Source organism: Atractosteus spatula, chromosome 10 (assembly GCF_055471065.1).
Source record: "Atractosteus spatula isolate fAtrSpa1 chromosome 10, fAtrSpa1.hap1, whole genome shotgun sequence".
Taxonomy (NCBI): Eukaryota; Metazoa; Chordata; class Actinopteri; order Semionotiformes; family Lepisosteidae; genus Atractosteus; species Atractosteus spatula.
In genome coordinates this window covers 29,201,239-29,214,559 of record NC_142715.1, presented here as the reverse complement: position 1 = coordinate 29,214,559, position 13,321 = coordinate 29,201,239, and the positions used below count along the sequence as shown (strand labels likewise).

Below are 13,321 nucleotides of genomic sequence, written 5' to 3'. Positions count from 1 at the left end.
ATATTACGTTGATATACAGATGCAGCCATTCAAAACGAGTGGGGTACGCTGCGGTAAAACATGGTGGGCATTTCGCATCACAACGCATCATATCGCGTCAAACCATACAATACCACAGTTATGATAATAGTATCAGGAATAACCATGAGGTTGTGCTAATAAAGCTTAACCTCTCATGTACAGCAGTTGAGCTGTTGCCAGAAAACACATGGTTTCAAATCCCGGTCACTGCTTAAGGACAGTCTTTTTCCAATTAAGGATTTAAGTTGTATGCTCTTTAGACTTTTAATAATTTTAAACTGTGTATTACAGCATGTTAATCATTAAACATTAAAAAGTCGGTATATTTTATAAAAGCAAGATTGCTCAGTTGGACAAAAGTACACAACCTACCACCTTTCTCATAAATATTTTAATTATGCAGAAATATTTTATGCATCAAAGTCTTTAAGGAAGATATTACTAATAGGTTTAATAATGAATGACCTTGGACATGCTGTAAGCTCAAAGTATTACAGTGGCCCACTTTCTTTGCAAACGAAAATACTTTATTTTTTCATTGACAAAAAGTAACACCACTTTAAACCACCATAAACAATATTAATTTAGGAACATAAAAATATAATGTAAACTGTATATGGCTGGTATTGGTAGTTTAAAGAAAAAATATTCGGAAATGTTTTTATGTGCTCCTTCTGAGCATATTAAGTTTATATACTTTTTGAAAAGTCATAATGTTTTAACCTTTTCTGTGAATACGCTCATTATCAGAGAAAACAAAAGCATACTTTTAGAATTTGATTAATAGGGAATATAATATGTAATTGCATATCTAAAGAAATTAATAACGATATAATTATATTCATGTACTGTAGCTCGAATAGTAGTATAATACACTTTCTATGGATATGTGTGCTTCTACGGAACGCAGAAACACAGCCACAAGTAACATTAGCTAGCCAATATGATAAATATAATGGAAACGGAAAAAAGACCTGCTGATCTTTTCTACATACCAGGAAGAGAACAGAATATTATTTTTTGTGTTCGAAATGTGTGTTGTCTTTATGAAATTCATATATTTTAAATGTTTAATTAAGAAGAAAAAAAACGTACAGCATACACAAAGATTCTAAGCTGATCACGAGGAAGAAAGATCACCCGTTTTACGCGCATAAAAAGTGGTTATTAAATGGGTGAGCTGTTAATAACTGGAGTGAACTGGGTGAAAACTCCACCTGAATCCCCAAATTTAAATCCAATAGAGATGGTATGGCATTCCCTGAAATGGCATTCGGAAAACGGCTAAACCCAGCACAAAGCAAGAACTGATCAATCCAATTTACAATTCTGGGAGGAAGAACTGACAGAACAAAGTTGCAACAATTTTATTAACAGGCTGTTTCGTGTTCTTCCTAAGATTGTTGATGAACGGAGGGGGGACATTCAGGAATGTGAGTTCTGTCGTGCATTGTCTGATTGTGAATAAATAAAAGCATTTTATGAAACACACGTTTGTGATTTTAATCAAGATGGGGTAAATGGGGACTTTCTATTATACTCTCTTTTATAAAATTAATAAGAAACAAAACAAAAAAATAAAAATAAGATACAATCTACAGACATATCACAGATATTTACAACAAAGACATATCATAAAACATTTACATATACTGTTAATTTATTACTTTAAATATATACTTTAAATTACTGTAAATATATGACAAATATATTACTTTATTTTGTATAGCACCTTTAAAAGTAGCATTTCAAAGCAAAACAGGATTCTGGCTGTCAAATTCTGAACATATTGGAGATTACCAATTGATTACCAATTTTGTGGAGTGGTGTCATCTTAACCATCTCCAGCTTAATACCAGCAAGACCAAAGAAATTATCTTGGACTTTCGAAAGAATAAGTCTCAGCTGAACCCTGTTTCCATCCAGGGTGAGGACATAGAGGGCGTATATTCCTACAAGTACTTAGGGGTACACTTGGATGATAAGCGGGAGTGGTCTGGTAACACTGACGCCCTGTACAAGAAAGGTCAGAGCCAACTCTATTTTCTTAGGAGACTCAGGTCCTTAAGTGTGTGTGGAACACTGCTACACATTTTTTATGAATCAGTGGTGGCGGCTGCCATCTTCTACGCTGTTGTGTGCTGGGGCGGCAGCATCATGACAAAAGATGCAAATAGGCTCAATAAACTTATCAAGAAGGCTGGCACTGTGTTGGGGATGAGCCTTGACCCTATGGAGGTGGTGGCTGAGAGGAGAATGCTGACCAAGCTCACAGTCATCATGAACAACACCTCTCATCTGCTTCATGGGACTGTTACTGGGCAGCGGAGCACTTTTAGCAACAGACTGCTCCAGCTATGGTGTTCAAGGGAATGTTTCCGCAGGTCTTTCCTCCCGGCGGCTGTCAGGGTGCATAACGCTGCCCTAGACTAGGACTGTTAGCCCTTCATTTGCTCGTCTATGGAGAACATGTTTGCTCCATTGTACTTTTTGGACAATCAGTCTGTATAAACCTATGCGCATTTTGCACATGTTTTATTGTTTTTACAGTGACTATGGTCATCACATTTTGCATACACCTATGTATTTATTTTTTATTTTTTATTTCGTTGTCTTTTGTTTTATAACTATTCTGATATCTGTTTTTGCTTGTCTTCGGCTGGACTGCTGTAACACATCAATTTCCCTACAGGATTAATAAAGTATTATCTATCTATCTTACAATTCATTGTAATACTACTTTTTATTCATATATGATTTTTACTATGATAACATGATATATACTGTATGTCAACAATGTCTTTTAGCTTTTACCTCTCAAGATCTTAATCCATAATTGACAGATTGATTTATAGTTACATTTAATAATATATTCTAAAAGCACAGTGCACAGGTTGTTTTTATTAATCAATCTTTTTTAAAATTCCATGATGTTAGAAAAATGATCCCTATCATTAGTTATCTAGGACTTACAAACAACAATTCATTTAGCTGTGAAATATCAGTCAAATGCAGAATAAACATGGAACAATAATTAAACCTTTATCTCTTTAAAATGAAGGACTTCCAGGTCAAATACATATTTCTTTCAACATAATAGATCCATTTCTCAAATAAAACTTTAGTCTGAACTGATCCCAAACTTTTGTTTAAAGTTGAAAAAACTACAAGATTTGCCTCAGGACTCCTGTGTTGTTACTGAAACTGGACACTGTTGTCTAAAAGCATCCAGTATGGATTCAGGTCAGCAAACTACAACACACTGCAATAAAAATACTTACTACCTGAACTTGACTGTTATAACAAATAAACACAACTATATGTCTTGTCCTCAATCATGTTACTATGTTAGATTATTCTGTAATATAATTACCATAATAACCATGGATCAACCATATTTTAATACATTTACCTTCAATACTCCCATTTGTATTAGCACATTCACCTGCAATAGGGCCCGAGTTACTAATATTATTTGTTAATCGGAAACGGGCCTTAAATATACTTTTATCTCTGATTACGTCTGTAATATTTCTTTGCACTAAAATTGTCACCTTCTCTCAAAACACTCTATTTTTTAATAATATTTCCATAATGTTATAATGTTATTATTATTAATGTTACTTTAATAATACAGTAAATATAAAATGTGTCAATAGTAATAATACTGGAGTCTCAATAATACTCTAGTATTTAATAACACACTTATCTCAGTTAAAATATTAATCTAAAAATACTCCAGTGTTAAATAACACATCAGTTAATTACTTTAATAAAACATATTAATTCATCAGTGTGTAAAATAAAATATCAGTCCGATCAATACAACAGTGTTTAAAAACACACTGATCTCTGTTAATACACTAGTCTGTTATTATACCTGTTAGAGAGGGCAGAATTGAGCACAATGAAATAAACAACCCCTGGTAAATATTTTGAAGATGTTGTATTATTGTTAAAACATTTGTATTCCTTTTTGTTAGCAAATGGGAAAATTTCCACAAGTCCTAGCACATGACCCAAATTACAACCAAAATGTTGTATTTTATTATTATGGTAATAGATAAGGGATTGTCAATTGTACAACATTTGTGATAAGGTTGCTAAATATCTACAATATTAATAGTTATAATAATTATATGTTAGTACTTAAAAAAACATTATCCTTAGTCTGTGTTGTGTGTAATAGTGTATAACTGCATATAAAACTATTAATACAACATTAATAGAAAATAGTTTAAAAAACATATAAGCTGAATTAATATTATGATTAATTGTCAAGGTGAAATTCTTGTTAATACTGCAAATTGTTTATTATTTTTCCTTATTTATAGCACCAGAATAAAATCAATTATAATTTTAAGGAATATCCATAAAGCTGAGTTTTAAATTAAACAGAAAAGCACTTCTGCAAACTGCGGTCACTACGGTGGGCAGTGGCTGTAATGACTGTAGAACCTCAGATGGCTGGTCCTGGGTTCCAGGAGACTGTGGTCACTATACTGGACATTGGCTGTACTAACTCTGTGGCTTCCAAGTCCTGGGACCAGTGTTTCTGTGTTACTGGGACCTGTGGTCACAACAGTGGTCAGAGGCTGACAGGTACTTCACATGTTGTGCTGAAATGTGTGTGAGGTGTATATTCCCATTATCTGTATGTGAATTGTTGACAATGATTTTCTAGCCTTTACCTAAACTTAACACATGATCATCAGATTAAATTATATTAAAGAACAACTTTTTTCAAAAATACCAGACAGGTTTAACATACAGACGCAGCCATTCAAAATGCACGGGCGATACCGCATTATTTTCCGGTATGCTGTACGCAGTCTACCGCAAGTTACCGGTAAATACCGCTAGCAAAATAATAGTATCCGGAATTTCCGCAAGGTGGAGCTAATAAAGCTCAACCTCTCATGTTTGAGCTGTAGCCATCAAAGTCTTTAACGAAGATATTAATAATAGTATTAATAATAAATGACCTTGGACAAGCTGTAAACTCAAAGTATTCCCCTGGTCCACATTCTTTTTTTCATTGACCGTCTTTGTAAAAGTAACACCACAGCATTTCGCAATCACGCATTTTTTTCCAATCATGCAAAGTACAGTAATTTTTGAGAATCGATTCACCATGCCTTACACATGCTCATAAAACAGATTGATTTAGGAACATAAACATATTACCGTATGCAAACTGTACTGTATACAGTATGTATATGTATATTTAATGTCTTAACTGTGCCCGTTTAGGTATTGAATATTCATATCTAATTTTACCACTGAAGGGAAATCTTAGTAGCTGAGCATAAAAAGAATAGGAGCATACTGCAACGCGTGTGAAGGCCATAAACGATATTAATTTTGGAACATAAACATACAGTATATGGCTGGTCTCGGTACTTTAAAGAAAACATACACGAAACATGGTTTCATTATGACCAGAATCTGTCTTGAGATATTTTTAACTTGATTTACAGTATTTGAGAGGTATGTCTTAACACCGATACTACAGTGCTTAAGTACTACTCACGTATATGTTTCTAGGTTTATATTATGCATTTCATATGGTCAAATTACTTTTGAGCAACTAATAAGAAGCGCGAAACGGTATGCGTTTTAGTTTCGTTTCGTGCTGGGACCCGTGGATTGATTAGAGATATCAAGTACATACAAGTCATTTTTTAAATGTTGTAGTTTGTCTTGAAAAAATGTTTCGAGTACATCATCTATCAACAATTACACAGGTTCTGTTTCCATATTGCGGATTTTGGTTACGTAATATTATTTTCTAGATTTCACGTTGTGAATATATGATTTGGGCAAGCAGAGCCGCAAAGAAGTACATTATGGGTTGTTTTTTTTTTTGCAGTTTTATCTAGAACAAGCGATGCTTAAACCTTTGTCTGATTCTTGTGAAACTATCCACACGACAGTTACAGTACCTAGGAGTTGACTTCAGTGATGTCACTGATGGGGTGTTTCTAAAAATCCATCCTCTGTAAAACATCTTCTCTAGTTGTCCTGCATATGTATTCGCTAATGAAGCTGTGTGTTCTGAGCCTGGATCTCTACATTTGTGTTGGATGCACATGAATTGAAGGAATGGGCAAACATAGCTGATGCGGATCCACAGAGCCAGCATATTAAGATGTTTATAATTAGAGGCAATTTGTTTAAATAACTAGGTATGGATACTGATGTGCAAGAGAGGTGGAAAGGCTGTTTCCTTAAGCCAGCAGTATAAAATGTTTTATTCTCAGTGAGATGCTGCCATTTCATAGTGGGTTTCTAACACTGTGTATAGTTCCATCCACACAGTGCCTTTACTTCCATCCATTTCTAATCTCTTTATCCAGTACAGAGGATTTGGAGCCTATCCCAGTAAGCGACGGACACAAGGCAGAATACACCTTGGACATAGCACCAGTCCATCACAGGACAGACAGACACAAACACACACACACCAGTTTAAATCTAACCTCAGAACCTTTCTTTTCAGAAGACTTAGTGTCTGTATCTGCTTCATTTTCTAATTTTGGTAGCACCTCTAACTGCTTGTCTTTCTTATATGCATTTACTTTGTAATCTGTGGTCCTTTTATCTGTTTTTACATCTACTGTATTGCTTTGAGATGCCACCTTTAATGGTGATATATCAAATAAAGTTTTTTATTATTGTTATAGGGAAACATGATCAGATTGTCCCTGGTTCAGAAAAAAAGATCTAAAGTATACTAGTTTGTCACTCTTCTAATTCCCTTTGCTAAATGACTTTTCATACTAATCTGATCAATCTAACTGCCAGTTTTCTGTGCTTTCTCTATCCTGCTAGATTTGCAATTATTCTGAAAATTTTCATCTTGAAATAACTCATTTCTAAATACCTTTTTCACTGTTAACATCTTGCAGCAACTCTGCGACAAAATATACACTCTGACAGTTCATCCTGCTACCAACATTAAATAAAACAAATCTTAAGATTTCTATATTTATGTCTTTATTTAGTGGTTTCATTAGTGACAAAGGCTAAACTTTCTTGGAAAAATGTCTTTTATGTGTTGCGGAAAAACCTGACTTGCTTTAACAAAATATGTTTACAAATCCTTTCACCTGGCATTTTCGTAGTTAGAAATTATGAAACGCTCTGTTAAAAGCAAGGGAGTTTTTATGTCCGTTGCAGTTCTTTTGCAACATGAATATAATTATATCGTTATTAATTTCTTGAGATACGCGATTCCATATTATATTCCCTTTTAATCAAATTCTAAAAGTATGCTTGTTGACTCCGGTATCGCGTTAGTTAAAGACTTCGATGCTTAAAATGTTTAGGGAGAAATGGAATACTGGTGTGTATGTTTTCTTTAAAGTACCGAGACCAGCCATATACTGTATGTTTAAGTTCCAAAATTAATATCGTTTATGGACTTCACACGCGTTGCAGTATGCTCCTATTCTTTTTATGCTCAGGCACTAAGTAAAAGGAGATGCTTCATATTGCTTGACTAATTTTAAAAACTAAGTTAGAAATGCAGATGCTCCCTCGGTGCGCTGCTCTGGTGCGCCGGCTCTTACACAGTGCCTGTCTGCCGTAAGCGTTACAATATACATACCCAACACTGCTTGTACCCATCTGTCATGCAAATAAAACACCTTGAATTGAATTGGAGGGGAGAGGGGGGGAATACTAAAGCCAATACTGGCTCAATACCCTCGATGGGCTTTGACGTGCTAATGCGTTGGTTTAACAGTCCGGGTGTGGCAGGCTTCCAATGTCAACTCGACTCGATTGGAAGACAATGAACGTATTTTGTGATATTTAGAAATATAAATTTGTTTGGTGCGAGTGAGGTTTTATTTAATCTCTGACCAAGGGAAACGTTTCATTTTTTCAAAGAAATGTTTGTTAAAAAATAAAGTCATAGTTCTATGGGATTCAATCACAGACCATGTGACATGGGAGTCAGGAAACTACTGTAACACACAGCGCCACCGGATTTAATAACGCAATAAAAACGCTATAAAATAATGTGACTAGGCACAGAAAAAGTTTACAGCACAGTACAATAATAAATGCTGACCATGACTTTAGAAGCATAAATTACCTTACACTCAATTTAAACACAAGCTGTCTTTCTGTATGAACCTCTAAGCTGGTTCATACAGAAAATGTAGAAATGCATTAGCCTGATTATGATTAAAAAACATATAATTAAACACGCGTTTGCGATTTAAATCAGAACACGATTTAAATCAATATAAATGTTTATATTGTAACGCATACTGTCCAGCCTCCATTTCTCTATAAAAATTTACTCTGTTGCACACACACACACAATAGAAGGAGGAACCGCTGTCAGAAGGGAAGATATGTTCAAAATATCGCAAATATCGATCATGTTGCGATATTTTGAAATATAAAAGTCAATTGATTGTCCATAATATCGCTATTCTATTTTTTCGAAGAAATGTTTGTTAAAAGAAAAGTCCGGCACCAGCTGGATTCAAACACACAACCTACCAGTTGGTAATCACGCACCTAGACCAGTTGGCTACAAGACAGCTTGCATAAACAGGCAGGCGAAACAGCCCTACACAGCCCTGTCGCAGCACACGAATACCGTTATTAAATTCTTTAGATACGCGATTCCATATTATATTCCCTTTTAATCAAATTCTAAAAGTATGCTTGTTGACTCCGGTATCACGTTAGTTAAAGACTTCAAAGCTTAAAATGTTTAGGGAGAAATGGAATACTGGTGTGTATTTTTTTCTTTAAAGTACCAAGACCAGCTATATACTGTATGTTTATGTTCCAAAATTAATACCGTTTATGGCCTTCACACGCGTTACAGTATGCTCCTATTCTTTTTATGCTCAGCTACTAAGATTTCCCTTCAGTGGTAAAATTCAATATCTACAACGGGCACAGCAAAGACGTTTACTGTAAGTCTTTCTACGACAGACCAACGGACCACGAGTGCCCCTGTTGGTCAACCAATCACGTACTGCGGTGCCACGCATCATCTTGCGTCATACTGAGCGACGTCACCTGCAGTACGTGTCTGTGACGCGCACTTTGAATGGCTGCATCTGTATAGACTGTATAGACAGTATAGTCCTGTGATTACGAATACATTTTTACATATTGCATTTGTATGATAACGTAATTAAATATTTAATTTGTATTACTCATATTTATATAATTGCATTTGATAATAATTTCAGATTTCTAATGTAGTCAAAAACAATAAAGAATTCTTATTAAAACTTCACAATTTACAAAAAAACCCTGTCATTAGATAACTAACCTAAAAACACAAATTAAATTATTTAGCTGTTAAATAATAGACAAATCCTGTATAAACACAAAACACAACTACCATTTTTTAATTCCTCCTGTAATGCCACAATGTCTTGTAGCTGCTAAATTATTAATGTTACACCTCAGTTTCTGATGAGACCCCAGTTAATAATAATACACCTACAATACTAAGAATTTCCACAATTTTGTTAATATTTTTCATTTTGTAGCTTATAAACCAATAATGAATGTAACTTTTATCAGCCTGTGCTTTTCAATGTGAAAACAAGCAAACCTGGGCTTTATGAACCAAGTAATACATATATCGATTTTATTTTCACAGTATAAAAATACAAGAGCTAATTGTCCTATGACTAAAAATGCTTTACATTTTCAAAATGTAATTTTATGCCTTTAAAATGAAGAATTCACACTCATGAATTCCTATCATTTTTTACTTGTTTTCACAGCAACTAAATATAACACAGCCTAACGATAGAAACCTGGACTGTCTGAATACACCAAAGATACAGTATAACGACAGCATTAAAACTCCAGTCTTAATTCTCTATCATAAACACTTTAGGTGGTGACAACACTGGTGTATATCTATTAATACATCAGTCTGTAATAATTTAATATCAGTCTCAATAATAATTCACTATTTAAAAACACGTGTATCTCTATTAATGCACCAGTCTGTAATAATACAATACTGAGGAGTCAGAATTGAACACAATAAAACAATAAACAACCCAGGGTATTTCTGAATCATCCTGTATAATATGATATTATTCTAGAAACATTTTTTATTGCTCACACTTTTTTTGTTTTCGAGTAAATGAAGACTTTTTCACGTCACAGCATATCACTCAAATTATCACTTATATATAAAGTTTATTATTACAGCAACGAGTAAGTTAAATAACTTTTTAAAGATTTTATACACTCCATGTTTTCACAAATTATAAATAGAGGGTGATAATGGCCAGCTTCTGCTCTGTCCATCTATGACATTATTATTATATAATGTTTAGAAATCTTAAGAATATTTTTAAAAAATCCAATAAAAATTAAAAGCAACTAATTATATTTAGACACAACTAATTATATTTCCTTACTTACAGAACAAGATAAAATACAGTTATAATATTTTTGATGAATACCCACAAAGCTGAATGTTAAATAAAAATTCAAAAATTGTTCAACCCACTTATTGCTCCATTTACATAAAAAATCTAATTAATTTAATTCCAATTGTTTTCTGTCTGTCTGGACAGGAGAAGACTGGACACTTACTGGCTGAGCTGTGCAGCACCAGGACAGCGAGAGAGAAGATAGACAGGCAGCTCTCCATTGTCATCAGGACAGAGCGCAGCTGAGACCCCTGTCTTCACCCCTGAGCCCACAGGGCAACTGAGCTGCTGCTCCGCACCCCAGACCCCCAGTAACAACACAGCCCCCCGCCCCGCCAATCACACACAGCACTGCCTTTTCAGACTGACAGCAGGAACCTCTCACACAGGTGGGATGGCCAATCACACAGGGCCCTTTCAGTCTTCTCCATATATATCAGAGACACATCACTGTTTCCTCTCCTGAAGACACTCCCAGCAGTGCGGAGGAGAGGAGAGACAGGAGCAGCTCTGTGTCTCACTGGAGGAAACACAGATACAGATACAGACAGCAGGGCTGCAGGTGCTGCAGGGGCAGGAAGAGATCAGATATTAAACTAAAAAAAATTGTAGACAAGTATTATATTTTTAAATCAGTATCAAGATAATCAATTTTGTATATATGGTCCTGTAATTCTTGCAGTCTGTATCAGGAAGTGTCTAGAACGAGGTCCTGTCTTTCTGTCTGTGTAAGGCAGTGTCCAGTGACTGGTGTCCTGCAGTGAGTCACAGAGTTGTGTCTCCAGACAGTAATGTCTTCTGGTCCTGGTCAAGGGCAGTGTGAGGAGAGCCTGTGCTCAAGGTGGCAGTGAGGTCATTCAGGTCAGCACAGGAATCCGGAGTCAAGGTGGACTGAATAAGAACTGGCTGTCCTGTGACTGTGATCAATAATTTAAATGAAAAAGAAAGAAAAGCTCAGCAGTGTTTGTCCCCTATGTACTGAGCCTGCTGGACAGCAGCTCTTCCAGTTGAGTCCCTCAGACCCTGAGTCTGTCTCTGTTCAGCTACAATCCAAACAGATGGTTCAGCCCCTCCAGTTGTGACCCCAGTGTGTGGAGCCGACTGCATGACTGAGACTCTCTAACAGCACAGTGAAGCTGAACTGATACTGATACACTGATACACCTCCAGTCTGAACAGTGTTAGGGCACAGGTCACATCCTCTTCCTTATCATTATGGGTAGTAGGAGCAGCAGTAGGAGCAGCAGTAAAATATTAGTAGTAGCAGTAGTATCAGTGGCAGCAGCAGTTGTGGTAGCAGTAGTAGTATTAGCAGTTATGCTGTATATAAACTTTCCTGTTCAATATAGCAGAGTTCTTGTGTTACAACTTCACCATAATAGCTGCAGCAGCAGGAGTCAGTTTCAAATTAGAAAAAGCAACAAAATAATAAAAAAAGTTCAGTCCTTGTTAATACAACGGTGATTTAAGGCAGAGCTTCACTGGAGCTACTGGTCAGGCTCTGCAGTGAGTCTGTGGTTTGTGCTCCTCCGAGCTCCTCCAGCACAGGAAGCCAGGCTGTACTGTGAGGCTGTGGGTGTCAGTGTGATGAGGCAGCTGAGAGCTGAGCTGTACAGGGAGACACACAGGGAGCCCAGTATTCAGAGCTCCAGTGCTGCACTGGGAGACACAGGAGAGCCCAGTGTTCAGAGCTCTAGTGCTGCACAGGGAGACACAGGAGAGTCCAGTGTTCAGAGCTCTACAGGGTGACAGGTCCTCTCCCCACACAGCTCTCTCATGGTGTCTCTCAGGGCTGAACAGGAGGGGCTGTTCCTGTCAGAATGGAGGCTGACTCTCAGAGCTCCAGTGTCAGTATGAGGAGAAGCTCTCAGACCTGACTGCTGCCAGAGCCTCTGAGCCTGAGTGGCCATGAGCACTGAGCTCCTCAGCAGCTGAGAAAAGCCTCCTGTCTCCTGTGGTCACAGTGTGGTTGAACACCTGCACTGTCTTCCTGCTCCTTCTCCTCTCTCTCCCCCTTCCTGTCTCTCTCGCAGTGTGTGCTCTTATCTGTCCATCTCTCTCTCCTCTCTGCTTACTCTGACAGTCTGTGCAGAGTATCTGAAGGGGATGGAACATTGCTTGGCAAAGGAAAAGACTTCTCAGAGGCAGAATAAAAAAAAGTATCTCCTCTCAGTCAGATTCACAGCTCAGACTCACACACAGAGCTCTGAGTCCCTCAGTACTTTACCCAAACTCCTACCTCCTGAACAGACAGAAGCTCATCTCCATCCTTCTCTTTATCCTGACAATTCAGAACCAGAGGACATTCAGACAATCAGTGCTGCTACATGAATAATATTACACAGAACAGCCTGGACTCAGGTCACATTTCCCCCTTTTCTCCTTCCTCACAGCCTCTTAGAGACAGAGCAGTGCTCCTGGTTCTCCTCTCTGTGAACTGGGCTCAGGGCTCACTGATCTGGCAGCTGTGGGCTCTGTTCCAGGTTAGAAGCAAGAAGTTTCTGTTAACCCTTTCCAGGACCCTCAGCCCCTCAGTATTACTGCCCTGATTCATTGTCTTTACTGTAAGTCACTCCTCCAACCCTCTGTCAGAAGTGTTTTACTGAAAATTGAGCAATATGTGTTTATCTCTTATTGTTATTTTTACTGATTTAATGAACATCAGTATTGCTACTCTTATAAGTGTAATATGATTATCAGCAGCAGCAGACCAATGGTTGTGTCTACAATAGTGATCAGTTGACCAGTCTGTAGCTCGGAGCAGTGGGACTCAGATCACACAGAAGACCTGTCTGTGTGTTATTCCACACCAGCCCTGGGATACAGCGTCTCCCACACGTCTCTCACGGAGTCTTATAAAT

At 36.9% G+C, this 13,321-nt stretch overlaps 1 protein-coding gene across 1 annotated transcript in view; it reads left to right on the top strand.

Annotated features, from left to right (window-relative positions):
* Positions 1 to 13,321, top strand: part of LOC148827801 (scavenger receptor cysteine-rich type 1 protein M130-like) — a 446,693-nt gene that overhangs the window by 183,524 nt on the left and 249,848 nt on the right. The window lies entirely within an intron of this gene.